We start from the raw sequence: 17,104 nt of genomic DNA, 5'->3' as shown, positions 1-17,104 counted from the left end.
GGGTTCTGGTCCTAAAATAGGCAGACTAAAACAGAAGAGGCCACACATGGGCCCAGGAAATAAAAGACTTAAGCAAACGATAATGATGGCATTTGGAAATCGGTCAGCAAAGGGTAGGTGCTCCATAAACGGTGGTCTGATGATTGGTTGGCCATTCTACGCCTGCAGTATACAGGCTATGCAGAAATACAGAGGAAAGAGTCCTAGGGGCTTGCCTCTGGGGGGCGGGATGGGAGACATGGTGAGGGATGAAGCAGGGGAGTGCTGGGTTTATTATAAGCCTTCTACTACCTATGCTTTTTAAACTACATATAGATATATTACTTTGACAAAAATTCAAGTTATTGTTAAAAAGCACTAAGCACGCCCCTCTTTAACCTATCAAATTGACAAAGATTAAAAAAAATGAAGATTCGCCGGTGCGAAAAAGGCACACTCATGCACTGCTGGGTCTTTCTGGAAAGGTGATTTGTCAGGAAATATTAAAAGTCTTACCCATGCAGACCCTCGGAGCCAACAATTCCACTTCTGGAAATTTATCCTGAAATGACACCAAGGAATACAGCAAGACCGTTCGCTTTGACGTTCTTTAATATTGAAAAACAAAAATGAAAACCACCAAAATGTCCAACAGGGAACTGTTTATATAAATTATGATAAATTCACATGAAGTAATGTTGTGCAGGTGTCAAACGTGGGATGGAAATAGATCCGTTACCCTGGAAAGGCGTTCATGATATATACAGTGATTAACCAGGGTATGTGCAGTAGGGATAAAAATTATTACATTTTTATAAAATGAATATGACTTACGAGTTTATGCATATAAAGAGATATAAATATAAGCTATTCCCTCTCTGTAACAATGTATGGGAACCCCAGCTCCAGAAAACGTGCTGAGTGGGTGGTTAGACTTTTATTTTCTTATTTTTACTTTTTTTTTTAATCTTTTTTCTACTCTTGCTAAAGCCTTTTTGCAGGGGTTTTCTAGGACTTGTGAAGGAGGAGACAGGAAATGCTGAAGGTGAGGTCTGTCAGATGTAGGGTGGGAGTCCACACAGGCTCCTTTGCTACCCATTCAGCCATGGAGCCCCACATGGAGTGGCCCGACGGCGCAGGGTTAATCTTGCCAGAAGCCAACCTTACTCGGGGCCCACCCAGCAGCATGGATGCCCAAAACCCCCTTCCCAGCAGATGGGGGCAGGGTCAGGACAGAGGCCTCATGTGGGCAGGCCACTGTTGCCTGCAGCCCAATAGCTCTGCACAGCCATGGCCTGTGGTCTCCGCAGTTACTGTCCCTTTCCAGGGGCTCTGGCTCTCGCCTTCTAGGAGGGAAACTGTCCACCTTGCCAATAAAACTGGGTTGCAAATTCTTCCAGCCCAGAAGGGAGATACAGGTCACAGACACATTGTGTGGTCAGTGCAAGACTGATTTTTAAATTCAGGATTAGTCTCCATACTCCAAAGGAACAGAATTTGTACAAAAATCTGTCTGTTCTTGAATGTTCAAATATCTGGCCACCCCGGGCCCCCACCCTGGTAGGACAGTCAGTGCCTGGGATCTACTGCTCCCTTCCAAGGGGTAAGGTTCCTGGCCTCCCAGACCCCATGTGTGTCTGTTGCCATGCGTCCTGAGTGGGTCTGAGCCCCTCACCTAGGCTGCTCCAGGTCTGGACTGCCTCCCGCTCTCTGATACTTTACCAGGCCCCTCCCTCCCACCATCACCTGTGGTCCCCAACCCTGTGTCCTCAGCCCCCCAATAACCTTGCCCTTTGGGACATGGGAGTTTTCATCACAGAAAATCCCTCCAAGTCTGCCCCCTACACAGAGCCAGGTGGTTTGGGAGTCAGATCCGGGAGATCCCTTTGGTCCCAATGCTTGCCACTTAAACCCTACAAAGAGGAACAGGACCGAGGCCAAGATCCCATCAGCATGGCATCCAGTCCGGGGTTCAAGAAGGGGACAGAGAGCAGAAAGACTGATCCTGGTCCTTGGGGGCTCTGATTGCAGCAGAAGAGACACCTGGGCAGAGGTCTGGTGTAGGAAATCTGAAATCCCTGAGAGCCAGTGTGGCGGGCTGAGTTCCCTGGGGAGGCTTCCTGGGAGACCCCTGTGAGGAAGTGAGGGGGCAGGAGCCAGCAGAGAGAAAGGCAGTGAGGCCTCAGCTGATCCCATAGGGCGCTCTGGGGCTGCAGGACACAGTGAGGGACGTACCCTTGGGCAAGGAGCACCCCCAGGCCAAGGGCTGTTCTTCTTGGGGGGTACTTCTGGGAGCAGCAGCGGCAGTTTCCCAGCACGCCCACTGTGGACAGGCGGGGCGAGAAGGCTGTCCCACGAGAAAGGCCCGGAGGGGTCTCCCACTTGCTCTCCAGAAAGGCCTCTCAGGAAAGGGCCAGACACTCAAGACAGGAGAGTGCACTGAAAATTCAGTCACATCCCTGGCATTTATTTGAAACAGAACATTAATTCTGACTGTCATTAGGGTCCATTTCAATTCTGTAATAACATAAAAAGTTAAGAGTCTAATTTATTCATACAAATCTTGTTAGCATCCAATTTCCACATAATGTAACATATTCCTTAAAAAGCTGACAAAGCAAGAGAAATTAAAAACGTTTAAAGAAAAAAAAAGACATCCATGGGCGCTCATGGCCACAGAGCCAAAGGTGAGGAGGGGGAGAGTGGGGTGGCCCCAGAAAGAGCTGGAAGCTTGGAACAAGACTTGGCCGAGGCTGGGGAGGTAGACTGCTTCACCCAGAAGGAACTGCAGTGCCCACCCACCCACCCACTGCCTCTTGGCTGCCCCCACCCATAGGCTGTGGGACTCTCCCTCTCCACCTCCCCAGCCACCCTGCCTCCTCCCCTCTGGCCCAAGGCGCCTGCCCCAGTCCTGCCAGCTCCCCAGACAGCTCCCTAGCACTTTCCTCAGCAAATCCATCCTCCAGAGCCCGTAACTCCTCTTAATTACACGTCTGCGGTGTTTGCATTAGATAGCTGTCACCCTGTAATTTACCCGTACACGGGTTTTAATTGTACATTAATCTTTCCTACACGCCACTCCTCTGCTAGAATCTGTAACAGCAGCACTTTGGGCCATTTTGTTTATTCCCCAACCAGAAATAGCTGATGAATGTAATTGCACGGAGTGTCCCCTCCCCTTCTTTTCCAGGATTACCTGCTGTGTGCGGGGGCTGGGGGGAGGCTCCTGTCACCAGCAGGCTGCCTTGAAACACAATATTGGACTGTTGCTCGTGGCCAACATCAATTTCAGAGGAAAGGTCACAAGCAAACAAGCAATCTTCCAATCACCTGCCATGGGCTCCCTGGACGCCCCGGCTCACATCCTTTCTCTCCAGCTCCAGGCTGGTGGGTGCTGGAAGGGCGCCTGGGGACCCGTCTCTTACGAGATGATGACAGAGGGCAACGTGCGAACCTAAGAAATCCACCAGCATGGAGGTTCCAAGGTCACTTGGAGAACCACGAAGGAGAACTATAAATTACAAAGCCTGGATGGCTGCCAGGGCCCCAGGAAGCTACATTTAGCATATCATTCTCTCAGCAGCAGGAGGAAGGCTTAGCTCCCATTCCAAAGGAATTTGAATGGAATTTGTTAGAACATTGTGATTGAAATATCACCAATTGGCTTTTCAGGACAACTCAGCAATAGATTGCGATGGCCATGGGTGTGTGTGTGTGTGTGTGTGTGTGTGTGTGTTGGGGAGGGGTTAGCTGTTGTGTTCTCCAGCTGGCCAAGGTCCATTCAATATTTATGAAATCCAGATGAAGCCCTACACTGGCAATGAGCTGATATCATAACACAGATTTCAAAAATGTCTTGACATTTGCCCAAGATCAAATTTCCCCCTGTGAAAACCCACGAGGCTCCCTGCTCACTGGCGGTCTACGCACCATAGGCCCCCTCCCCCCAGCAACCTGCTTCTTTGGAATCCCTGTAATTAACACGGGGCTGGGAGACACTGGGGGGCCTGGAGGTGAGCAGAGGAGCCAAGGACCACTGAAGTCCACTTTTCCTTTGTGGAAAACATGAGCTGTAGTTTTCGGTGGTGAAAGACAGGAGTTTCAGCAATTTTTATGGTTAAGCACTTTCTGACGAGCAAAACAGAGCTGGGTGATCTCCTTATTGACAAGGCTCTGACACGTATTTGGACCAAGAGAGACATGCGGTGATCACCCATCACACATCAGCCCAGGAAACAAAAACGAAGGCAGGAGATGTATTTCCTTGGGGCCACAGATTTCATTCAGGTGCAAACTTCGACTGCTTTTAGGAGACCCTGGTAGGAAGAACATTACTGGCTTTCCTGTGGCCTGGGTTACACGTTCTTTCCAAAGTGGTCCCTAAGGGCACCCTCCACCCCAGAGGATTGTTACCTGTGGCTTTTGGAGACAAAGGCTCCCCGAGTACCAGAAGCCAGAGCAGTGAAATATTGCACGGGAATTATCACCTGCGATCCAGGCCTGAAGTCCCTGGAGATTGTTTACGAGGAAAAGGCGAGGGCGATTTAGTTAGTTTTTGATAAACACTTCATATCGCACATCCTAAGAGAAGCAGAATACTTGTCAAGCATGCATCTTTATGAGCTGTCCGCCTATAAACCTTGCACGAAAGGTCTGTGCTTAATGTTGGTTTGGCAGTAAATTGGCGTGATGCACGGGTCTGCTGCATCAAATTAGCATCGACCCATAAAACGCTACTGAACGATTCTTCAAATCTGCCAAGTCTTCAAATCAATTTTGGAGAAAGCGTCAAGGGTTTGTTTTTTTTTTTTTAACTTTGATAAACCTTTCATATTAGTTATCACAGAAGAGCGTAAACCCTTCTAATCTGTCTTTCCACCAAAAAAACAACAACAACAAAAAAAGGTGTTGTTTTTCCCAAACTGCTTTTAGCTCTTCCATTTTGCACACCACCTCCACACCGCATAAACACACTGTGTGTGTCACAGATTCTTTTTGCCCTATTTTAAAGCCAATGGTATGTGGCTCCCACCGTCCGTGCCCCATGATTCTACAGTTTGGAGAGAATTCTACCAACACCGGGAAAAAGTTCTCACTCTTGGCCTTTAACATGCAATCCCCAGCTCACCTCCTCCAGGAAGCCGTCCATAACTCACCAATGAACTCTAATCATTACTCTGTGCCTTTGGGTGTTGGGTAAACGAGACTGTGTTCTCTTGTCAGCTCAGAACTCCCTTTCCTGCGGACCCTCAAGGGTGGGGCTCACACTGAGTGACCCATCAGGTGTCATCTTCCCCTCCGCGAATTTGAGGACCAGCCCAAGCCTCCTGCCTGCAGATGCCCCGCCAGAATACCTTGTTCTCACTCTTCAAACTCAGAGATCTTGGCCACCCTAGCCATCCCCTGCCGGTGGCATCAGGCTTGTGTGTGTGAATCGCCCTTTCTTCCCTGGGGGGAAGGGGTTGGTCTAAAAATCAAACAAGGGGCGCCTGGGTGGCTCAGTGGGTTAAAGCCTCTGCCTTCGGCTCGGGTCGTGATCCCAGGGTCCTGGGATGGAGCCCCACATCGGGCTCTCTGCTCAGAGGGGAGCCTGCTTCCTCCTCTCTCTCTCTCTGCCTGCCTCTCTACCTACTTGTGATCTCTGTCTGTCAAATAAATAACTAAATAAAATCTTTTTTAAAAAATTTAAAAAAAACAAAAAACCAAACAAGAACAGAACCTTGATTTGAACCCAACAGGTCTGACCCAGAGCTCTCATCCCCCAGGCCATACTGCCTTCCAAGTAAGTATGTCTGAGTTGAGAAGAAAGGGAACAAGAAACACCCAAAGAAAGGAGGCTTTATCCCCTTTTGATGGGAACCACTCCTGTTTTGGGCAGGAGTGGATGAGGTGGTCATAGACTTGTCCCTCCTGCCTTCCCTTGACCCAGGGGTGTGTCATCTGTGAAACAGAGGACATGGAATGGCACAGGGACGGAGTGCTGCATTTGGGGGGCGTTTTCAGGCTTCTCCAGAGGGACCCAATGACAGAGAAGCCCATCAGACATAAGGTCACCCAAGAGTTGTTCCTAAATGGCCAATGCCCGGAGCTCTGGGGGTATACAGGGATTTGGGGACACCAACACAGAGTATTGGGCCTAGGACCCAAAGGCCTTGGTCAGAAGCTGGCTCTGGAGACAAGGAGGTCATTTAGAAGGGCAGAGCACCAGGACGGGATACCCTCTGAGGCACCAGAGCCCAATTCCCAGAACCCTCCCCATAGCAGCCCAGGCTATGGACAAAACCCCATCAAGACAGCTGGGGTGGGAGAGCACAGAAGTCAATGGGCAGGTCAGTGGGGACCCACTGTACGCCAGGACTGTTTTAGGTTCTGGGATACGGCAGTGAACATGATGGACAGATGGCTCATGCTCATGGAATGTGTGAAGGGAAAGAAAGATTAGCCACAGAGAGATGGAGAGAACACAGGGGTTTATTTGGTGACTAGGGGCTGGGGCCGGGGCCCAGTGCCTGCATCTCTCACAGCTCCCGGGGTGATCCTGAGGCCAGTGGCCGGACCCCCAGTCTCATCCAGAGAAACACCTGTCATCGGCACCCATTATCCTCCAACAGGCAGATTCAAGCCTGTCCCACAGAGGGAATCACAAGCACCCCCAGACACTTAAAATACCCACAATATGCAAGATGGAAGTGAATCTTCAAATTTGTTCAATAACAGTGTCAAGTTCAACAAATCCTTAGCCAAATAAATAAATAAACTGTATCAGTCATCTGGAAAATAAAATTAAAACTCCAGTGTGATATCTCTACATACTCATGGGATGGATAAAATGAAAAAAAAAAAAAAACAAAAACACATGGGCCCCAGGAAAGTGTCGACAAGGGTGTGGAGCAACGGGAACTCTCAGAGCTAACTGATGTCCATGTGGGGGATTAACACAACCACGTCAGACAACCCACAGCACCTGCACAGGTGAACCTACACGCGCCCCGAGACCCAGCAATTCTCTTCTCGGTCGATGTTCGTTAAGGCGAGCACCTGTGCCCAAGAGACACGAGCGGGAATGTCCCCAGCAGCACTATTCACCACAACCCCAAACTCTGAGCAATCCCAGTGTCGGTCAGCCGGAGAATGAAGACGTACACTGGGGTACATTCGCACAACGGCATCCCACATAGTTGTGAGAACAAATAAACAAGGTGGATGGGTCTCACGCCCAGGGCGATAAGCCAAACCCCGGAGTGTACAGACTTTGGATTCCACTGACATCAAGTTCAAAGACAAGGAGAACAGATCAGTGCCATTCCCAGGGAGGATAGCAGTTAGCCGCGGTAGAGCAGAAAGGCCTGGAAGGGGACCAAGGGACTGCCAGGACACCAGTCACATTCCCAGTCCTGCTCTAGGGGCTGGTATATAGGTGTGTTTGGCTTGTGGGATTTCACGACGCGGTGCACACAATCTCGGTATGCATACTGCACTCAGGATAAAAAGTTTTCTGGGGCGCCTGGGTGGCTCAGTGGGTTAAAGCCTCTGCCTTTGGCTCAGGTCATGATTCCAGGGTCCTGGGATCAATCGAGCCCCGCATCAGGCTCTCTGCTCAGCAGGGACCTACTTTTTTTTTTTTTAAAGATTTTATTTATTTATTTGAAAGACAGAGATCACAAGTAGGCAGAGAGACAGGCAGAGAGACAGGCAGAGAGAGAGGAGGAAGCAGGCTCACCGCTGAGCAGAGAGCCCGATGAGGGGCTCGATCCCAGAACCCTGGGATCATGACCCGAGCCGAAGGCAGAGGCTTAACCCACTGAGCCACCCAGGTGCCCCAGCAGGGACTTACTTTATCTCTCTCTCTCTCTCTCTCTCTCTCTGCCTGTCTCTCTGCCTACTTGTGATCTCTGTCTGTCAAATAAATAGAATCTTAAAAAAAAAAAAATAGTTTTCTGATGGACTGAATGCAGGATGGGGAAGAGGCATGGATGGGAGCCTGTCTAGAAAGGGCAAGACTTGAGGGGGCACAAGCCAGTGGGGTCACATGTCCCCTAAGCCTCTGTCACGTTACCAGGCAAGGCCCTGATCAGTATGTATCCTTGCACCTGAGATAGAAAGGGACTCACAGACAGACCACATACAGGAGATAATAAAGATAATAATATGGCCACCAGGACATGGATTCTACTGTTATCACCATTTTAGAGATGAGGAAACTGAGCCTCTAGCCCACATGATGACTAAGTAGCGAAGCTGGGATTTGAACCCCGGAGGTCTGACCCTGGGTGCTGGTTTCATTCAGAACCCGGGGCTGGCTGCATGGGGGCAGGCAGAGAGGTGGAGCTGGTGGCCATTCATGGCTGCCCCTTGACACTTGAATTCACAGCAGAGGGACTGAGAAGAGGTAAATAAGAGGCCTAGATCGCGTCTTCCCAGAGATGAACAGACATTAAATGTGCAAACAAAACCGACCCTCGGGAAGGGAGATAACATCAGAGGACAAAGACGCCCAAAATCTGAACAGGAGAAGGCAAGACAGACCCAACAAGTCATCCACACCTACAGGACATCTGTCAGAGAAAGGCACGTGTGTGGCTGCAGTGCGGGACGACAAGGAGCCAGTGGCCACTGACCCCAGGCAGCATCGGTGCCCAGAGCGCCACAACAGGGCAGGGGACAGCCCACGGAGCTCACCACCCATCACCAGGCCCCATGGCCACCCCACTCCCGGCCCAGACCGACCTTGGCCTGAAGGGGTTGGAATCAGACGTGGGAAAGCAGAGGGAGCCATCAAGAAAAGCTCCTTGGACATCGCGTTCAAATTGGACCCCAATGCACATAAGGGAAGGGGTTAAGAAGAAAATTCCGGTGAGGGAGCAGAGGGAGCCAAACCAGGTTGGCTGCACCCCCCTCCAGCTCAACCAGTAGAGACGGAGTACCTGCTCTGAGCACTGGCTCAAACATTGTAGACAGAGGGTTTGCATAATGCTGTGACTTGACCAGTGTAGACAGACTGCCTGAATTGTGTGCTGAGCCCAACCCATATAAACAAACTGCCTGCATGAGGAACTGGGCTCAACCAACGTAGACGGATCGCTCTGCACAGCAGGCTCACCCCTGTCAGCTCTGGGAGCCAGGACCTAATGGATAGGGTCCATGTCCGTGGGGGAAGGGTTAGAGAGCCCAGGCATGGGGACCATGCCCAAAGCCACAGAGACTTTTGAGGGCTCTGAACCCTGTACAAAGTCCCACAGAGAGTGGGTCTCTGGCCCAGACTGAATGGAAAGTCTCCGTGCTCCCACCCTAGATGCAGCCAGTGTAGACAGACCCCCTCCACCAGGCACTGGCTCAGCTGGCGTAGACAGAGTGCAAAGTGGAGCTCACTCTGCCTGCCAGCAGCCATCACCGAGTCCCTTCTCCGAGCTCATCGTGGCCCCGACAGCCAGAGCGAGCACTGTTTTTCACCAGCACGGAAACCTGCTCGTACGCTCCCTCAGCCTCCTCTGGGCCCGGCAGGCGGCTCCACACACAGAAGGACTACAGTCAGTCTTTGCTGAATGCCCGGCACGCTCCCATCAGGAGCACAGGAAGCAAAGCCCCCCAGTCTCAGGGCTGGAGGGTCTCTGTGCTCACAGGCTTGGGCAGATGGGTCCTGTCCAGGGAGATGAGTCAGCCCCCAAGAAGAAGCAGCCTTGAGCGGGGGGGAATGACTAGTCTGCCAAGTGTGAGTCAGTCTGGACTAAGGGCTGCTGGCAGAGGGCTCTCCTGTGTCAGCTTCCCACCAATGAGCACCTGGGCACCTGGTCAGTGGTCTATGGTGATGAGGCAGCCCCCAGGTATCAGGGAGGGACAGTGTGGTGATGCCACCCTCCAGGCAAAGGGTCCCAGTGCTGGAGGAATCAGCTCCCGAAACACCTGGGGCCAGAGGATTCATCTCTACCTCCGAGCATCCTCTCCTTGGCTCTCACCCCTCCTGTCCCTGAGTCTGGCCCAGCTGGGAAGGAGCTGGCTCAGGCCCAGCCGGAGTGAGGACAAGGTGACAGCGACCTGGGCTGTTGCTTGCAGCTCAGCGGCCGCTCGGCTCGGGGCCCACAGCCAGCAGCGTGGGCACCACGGGAAGCGGGGTGACTCATAGAGCTGCTCCCCCCTATCCCAGCTCTGCAAGACAGAGCTGGGGGGCCAAGTGGATTCTAGGGATGCCGAGCGGAGCTGCAGACAGCCACAAGGAACTCACTGGCATCTGAGGGAGCTGGGGAGCTGTAAGTCCAGGGCAGAGCCCCCAGCAGAGGGCAGGAGCAGGTCCAGAGGGGCTCCCACAGGGAGAAGGGGAGGAAAGAGGGCTGGAGTGACGGGAGGCGAGTCCTTTCCAGTGCCGTCCAGCTGCCAGGGCAGGTTCAAGTGGGTGGCAGCTAAAGGACCTACCAGGGCCCCACAAAGCTAAGTGGGTGACACCCAGGCTAGGGCCCCCTCTGGCCAGCAGCCTTGTGGGCAATCAATTCAAAAGGAGAGTGGACACAGAGCAGCTTGTCCTCACTGGAGAGCATGGGGCACCGGACTGTCACTTACTGAGTCTCACTCCCTGCTGGGGGGCAAGGCAGCCGAAGGCCCAAGGACTTAGAAGAAAGCTGGTGGGCCATGTGGGCAGGGGCATAGAGGCAGCTGCCTGAGCCCTGGAGGACATGACCCGACCAGAGGGGACAGGAGCCTGGAATTCTTGATCTAGGGGTGCAGCTGGGGAGGTGGCCTCCGGGAACAATAGCTCCCAGTGGCGATTCAGAAGTCGGGGTCCCGAAGGCCTTCCCAATCTCCCCATTGACACCAAATCCAGCACCAGAACCCCAGCAGATTCCCATGGGTCTGCTCCTCTTTAGGACCCCCCAGTAATTCAGCAGGATTACTACAGCTCCCTCCTCCCTGGGCTCCCTCCTCTGCAGCAGCTGCTGGGGTCAAGGTCTAAGCTTCTCCCTGGCCTTCAAGGCCCTACATGGCCAGGGCTCTGGCTGTGTCTCCACTTGCATCAACCCCTCGGCTCTGCTGGCCACGTGGGCCTTCCCGCACTTCCCTCTCACGCATGTGCACACTCTGCCAGGCGAGCTCTCTCCCTCCCCCTGGCCGTGCCCCTCCTTGCTTCTTAGCTCCAGGTTTGTTCCTTCAGACCTCAGCTGAAGCCTCACCTCCTCCGGGAGGTCCTCCTGACCCTCAGTCCCGGGCAGGCTACTACTCTACGATGCATCTCCGAATCACCCAGATGTTTCCTTTATCTGCTTGTCACAGCCTAGAAACACACACGTATGGGTTACTTGTTTAGCAATGGCGTCATCTGGCAGGGCGTGAATCAGTGAGTGATGAATCAGGGATGGGGGAGTGGCTGTCCCCCAGGGGGAGGGGTCTCTCTTAGTTTAGTTTACTTTCTGTCCCCAGAGCCTGGCCCAGAGACAGACACCTGCTACCGGCTCCACAAGCATTCCCTGACGGCAGAATGGAGGACAGCCCCAACAGGTGGGACGATGGGAAAATGGGATGGGGTCCTCTGGCTCCGGGTTTCAATGTTAACAACTCTCTTTAGTTCAAATAACTGTTGCTCACCAGGGCCACCTCTGATAGCAGCTTGGCAGAGACAGGGAGCCTCACCCACCCCCACCCCTGCTCCCACCCCCTGATTTCCCAGAAAGGCATGGCCCACCTTCAAGGAGGGGAGCTGGGATGCAGAGCCCCCACCCCTTGCCTGTGCACACTCTGGCTTCCTGGCTTTCCAGATGGAATCAGAGTTACCTCTTGCTGTGTCCCCACCTGGACGCAGGCTCCCCCACTCTGCTGGTGGCCAAGGCTACATTTCAACCAGCAGGTGCCTGTTAGTGCCCCCAGATCACAAATGACAAGTAGTTTTGTGCAGGGTAAAAGTCATCACTTGTTCCCACCACCGATTTGTAAGTCTCATCCTGGGCCACCGTGATTTACCGACCATGGGGTCCCACACCTTCCAGCTGGGAAGAAATGAGATGGCATCTCCCATGTCCCCTGCCACCTGACTGAATGCCCTGTCCCCTGGTTGTTTGAACTCAGGGGTTCCCTCTGCCTTGGGGTGGCCTTTTCCCTGGAGGGAGGGAACACAGCCGCTCTGGAGTCAGGCTAGTCCTGGCCCTGACTCCAAAGACAGTGCCAGGGAGCCTACTGTCCCCATGCTGTCACCGCACAGGATTCCTGCTCCCAGCAAATTTCCTAAGGCTCCAGGACACCATCTTCCGATTTCACACCCAGACAACTACCTTCGATTTTTTTTTTTTTTAATTTCTCTCTGTCCCACAGCAGGGCCACAATGATCTCACTGGGCCAGCCCTCCATAAATCTCCTGTTTCTAACTCGTTATCTTCTGACTAGCCGAAAGGCCAGGGCCCTTGTTTCACATAGTGCTTACTGGCTCTAATGGCCACAGCCATTCATGAAGGTACTGCCATACCCTTGGTCCACTATCCTGCCCACAGGCTCCCTCCCTGCTCCACATTTTCCCCAAGGAGGCTATCACACCCACCCGGGGGGAATCAGGGAAGCACAGCAGGGACAGCTGAGACAGACATCTCCCACTCCAAGTCAGGCTGCCGGCCAGAGAAGGGGGGCCCCCCGTGCTTCCCACCAGCCCGCACAAGACTCCAGCACCCATGACAGGTGCCTCCAGCCGGATGCATCAGCAAATCATGATAAAAGCTTTCAGCGCCCATGGCTTCGATCAGCAAAACCACAAAAAGCCTATCAGGTCGACGCTGGCACAAACTCTGAGCAAAGAGCAGAGAGGGAGTCTGCCAGGGCCTTTCCAGTTAGGAGACTCTGACTTCCCACCTTTTAAGTGAATCCCAAGCAAATTCTGCAAGGAGCTCACCAGCTCGCTTTCCCAACTACCATACAACCATACGGCAAAAAAAAAAAAAAAAAAAGTCACTACTAAACTTTTCCCAGACTTATTAGCTTACATAAACAGACATTTGAATAAATGTTTAAAAAATGAAATTCCCTTGATACTCTGTAATCAGTAAATGTTCATTATGGAAACACAGCAAATATGCATGAAATTTCCCAAGTGGTATTCTGGCTACAAGATTAAAAAGGCATCTCAAACGGCAGGCTGAGTTACAAAGCCTCTTCCTCCAGTCACAATCTCGCAAAGCTTTGCCAAGCCCAGAAGGTCAGACAAGCCAGATCCTCTCCCAGCCGGAGCCAGTGAAAATCAGCCCATGATTCTTTGGCCCACTCAGGCGTTTTATAAATGAGCCCCCACCTCACCTGATTGATGTCTCTCTATAAATAATTAATCCTTGACCTTGTTTTAAGGAAAGCCTTGACTTTTTAATTTGGGGTCTTTTTAAAAATCAATACCAGGGGAACATAATTCACTCCGTGGAGTTTTAGTCCAAGTAAATAAATAAATAAGCCGCCCTACTGGTGTGTCTTGGGGTGCATGGGTTAGGCAGTGAATGGGATAGGGCCTGACTTTGAGGTTCTCTCTGTTCAGATGCTATTACATTGTTGACCGTCCTATGAAACTCAACCTCTTCACAGTCTGCATTTTATTCCTCCTGTGGGTCATTTCACAGAGGCAAGTCTGATGAGGGCTCTGAAATGTGTTTTTACTCTGCCTGGGAGGGCTCCTCGACCCTGCCCTGCCCTACCTGGTGGGCAGCCTGTATTTTAAAAGGGTCTCCCACAGGGAGCAGAAGGTCACCTCTTCCTGTCTGCCTTGCCTTTGGGACAGGGACAGAGGGTGGCCAGGAGAGGCCATAACAGTTGGGAAAGTTTAAAGAGGGTTCAGCCACTCTGTTCCAGAGGCTGCCCTGCTCTAGAGCAGGACTTGAGAAAAGTTCCCCACCCATAGGCAAGGGTCAAGGTGAACTCGGGTGTGAGAGGTTACCCCCCAAAACGTGGGCTTGATAGTGCAGCTTGGAAGCATCCCAGAAGTGGGGAAGGGGTCAGTCTGTCCCTTCCTCCTCTGCCACCTCCTCTCCCACCATGCACCCCACAGGGGCTATGGTCCCTTCACTCAACCACTTTCCACCCCTGCTCTGCTGCCGGGCCAGACACAAACCACACTGCCACCCATTCTCCCTAGCGTAGTCAGTCCCAGCTGCGCAGGGTCCATCAGGGAGGCGCCCAAGGACGCGAGAGCCACCCGATACCGGAGACGGATAAACACTGGGAACCCCGGGATCTGCCCCTACTTCTCAGAGCAGCCCCGCAGCGAGTGCTCCCAGCCAAGGGCGTTGTGCGACTGCCTGGCCAGCCCCGGGTCGGGGTCCCGGGGCCTGAGGACCACATGTAGGGCCAAAGTTAGGGCGGCAAGAGTCCCGCGCCTGGGAAGGGAGTGGGATCCCCTCCGACTCAAGCGCCAACACCGGCACAACCAAAACCCTCCAACGCACCTTCGCCTGGCGGCGCCGGCCTGTACCGAGGTCAGGGCTGGCGGGCAAAACTGGCATCTAGCAGCTGGAGTTGCAGCCGCCGCCAGAGCTCGGCTGGGTCCCGCGGCGAAGCAGATCCAGATCCCGCGCCCACCCGAGTCGCCCCAGGTTCGGACTCCCGGACACTCGCACGCGCACACCTTTGCACGATCACTGACGCACACACACTCGCCTCAAGTACAAAACAGGCCGGTGCCCTGGAGAGTCGCAGGGTGGAGACGCGCGCGACGGAGCGCGGGGGCACCTTCCACCGCTGGGTGGGAATCCCAGGCAGCTCCGAACTCCTCCCCCGCCCTTGGCCGCCACCCGCCCCCGAGTCCCGGACTGGAGCGCGCGGGAAAGCCCTGGGCGCCTCGGGCGCTTCAGCCCGGCCCTCTCAGCCGCCGACGCCGCCTCCCCGCGCCCGGTACCCAGAGCTGAGAAGAAGAGCAGAGCGTCTGCGGGGACTGAGGGAGCCCGAGGGCTGCAGTGCACAGACGCGCGGCGGCAAGTGAAAGCCATGGAGCAAAAGTCTAATTAAAGTTCCCGCTACTGGAGCGGGTCCCCGAAGCGCTGCCGGACCGGAACCCCGCGCGCCCTATCTCCGCCCGCGGCTTCCGACGCTTAACCATGCAGCTTCTCGGCGCCGGGACGCAGTGCAGTCGCGGGTCCTCCCGGGACCCTTCGGGGCGCCCTTCCCGGCCGGGAGCTGCACAGGGTGGGAAAGGGCTGGGGCGGGGGCACAGCGCACTTACCTGGCGCAGCCGGCACTCGCGGGGCCGCGGGCGCCTCCAGCCCAGGCTCGGTCCTCCACGGCGAATCCTCCGCTCCCGGGTTCCGGGCTGCAGGGAGGACCTCCGCCCCAGCTTGGGCCCGGGGCCTCCTCCCGCTCCGAGCTGAGCCCGGTGCGGTGGGTGAGGCGAGCGGCGCGGGCCGGCGGCCAGAGCGCGCAGGAGAGGGAGGAGGAGAGGGTGCGGTGGCGTGTTCTTCCTCGGCCCCGAGCCCGGGTCCGTCCCCCGCCTCCCACCTCCCGGCCCCCACCGCCGGCCTCTCCTCTCCGCACAGAACCGTCAGATCCGGCTAGCGCGCCGGGAAGGCTCCCAGCGAAGTGCGAGCGGAGCCTCCGGCAAGGCTGGAAATAACGCCGCGCCCGCCCGGCGCCCCGCCCCCGGCCTGGGCCCCGCCCCGCGGTGGCGGTGGCGGCGGGGGCCGGGCCGGGAGGGGATCACTCCTGCGATCCGCGGGTCCCTCCCGGGAGCTCGCGGGCGCCGCGCCCACGCGCGCTCTGCGGCTCCCGCGGCGGGCCCCACTGGCCGCGCGCTTCGAGGGAGCCTCCGCTGGGCGCGGTCCAACGGCCGCGGGGGTGGGGGCGGTGGTGTGGGGGGCCGCGCCCGTCTCCCGGGTTCCCTGAGAGCCGGCTTCGGGACTGCCACTTGGCTCCAGAGCGCGGCCAGAGTGCTGCCAGAGTGCTGCCACTGCCTCGGCGGGTCGCACGCCGGCGCTGACCTGGGAAAATGACTAGGCGTCACCGGAGCGGGCCGTGACCACGGCTGGGCAGGGGCGCGTGCTCGGGACCGACCGCTGCGGGGGCGCCGGGCTGGTGAAACGCTGAGGATCGGCCCCTAGCAGCGTTCTGAGGGGATCCCTGGGCTACAGCCTCAGTGAAATTTGGTCAAGGTCTTGGGCGGCCTTGGTCCCAGGTGTCTGCACCCATCCCCAAATTCCTGGGGCTCTGGATTCTGCTGAAAGGACCCATGACCCAGGCTCTTCCTTGAGGGCTACCTCCTTGAAGTGCTTGTTGAGTCAGGTGCTGAGATTTGGGGGCTGAGGCGGGGTTCGTGAACCCAGTCACCCTGGGTCAGCCAGCTCCTCCCTATACACACCCTCGACAGCACGGGAGAAGGGCAGAGCCACAGTCACGGAGCACCAGGACGGAGCCGGGATGGGAAGGGGGGAGAGGGAGCTCTGACTCCAGTCCTGTTTTTCCTGAAAAGACGCAGCCCCCACCTGCAGGGGGCAAACAGGTGCAGGGAAGGAAGGTGGGCTGGCTTCTCCCAGGAACCCGAAGAAGCTGTAAATAAGTCACTTCTTAATCTTGATGGGACCCCAGTATTTTCAAAAACCTGCCCAGAAAGCTTTAGTAAAATAAAGGATGTTCACCCATCTCTCATTTTATCTGCAGTTTGGTTTGGCTTGACCACTCCGCCCTGCTGAGAGTGTGCGATGGAGCTGGGGAGTGAGGTGGACTCATGGCCTTTGATTGATCAGAGAGGGAAGGGCCTGGGGCAGCCCTAGCAGGGTGCAGAGCTGCTGCTGGGGAAGGCCAGGGAGCCCTCAGCAGTAGAGCTGCAGAAGGCCTAGGAGGCAGCCAGCCTAGGAGGCCCCAGGTGAGCTCAGCACATTCAGAGAGAGAACACCGAAGGTGAGAAGACAAACTTTAGCACACCAGCACTACCACGATCTTCCTTAATTCTTGCAACAACATAGTAGACACTATCATATCCATTTTCCAGTTCAAGAAACCAAGGTACAAGGATGCCACAGGGTTTCCGAAGTCCATACATCCAGAGGGTGGCAGAGCCAGGGCTGAGCTGCTGATTCCAAAGTGGAGTGGGTTCAGTAGGCTTCCCTCTCCAAGATTTTGAGTTCAGAGACTGTTCCAGACCCAGGGTGCTAGGCCTAGCTGTGTTCCACTGGCTCTGTGTTACTTGTGT

At 54.8% G+C, this 17,104-nt stretch overlaps 1 protein-coding gene across 1 annotated transcript in view; it reads right to left on the bottom strand.

Annotated features, from left to right (window-relative positions):
* Positions 1-15,480, bottom strand: part of CHST8 (carbohydrate sulfotransferase 8) — a 130,328-nt gene extending 114,848 nt beyond the window's left edge. Inside the window, exon 1 of the mRNA XM_047712526.1 lies at positions 15,146-15,480. The gene's annotated coding sequence lies outside the window, so the exon portion shown is untranslated. The remainder of the gene's footprint in view (positions 1-15,145) is intronic.
* Between the last annotated feature and the right edge of the window lie 1,624 nt (positions 15,481-17,104).

Source organism: Lutra lutra, chromosome 17 (genome assembly GCF_902655055.1).
Source record: "Lutra lutra chromosome 17, mLutLut1.2, whole genome shotgun sequence".
NCBI classification, from domain to species: Eukaryota; Metazoa; Chordata; class Mammalia; order Carnivora; family Mustelidae; genus Lutra; species Lutra lutra.
Note: the sequence above shows the minus strand (reverse complement) of the source record. Positions and strands in the feature narration are given on the sequence as shown.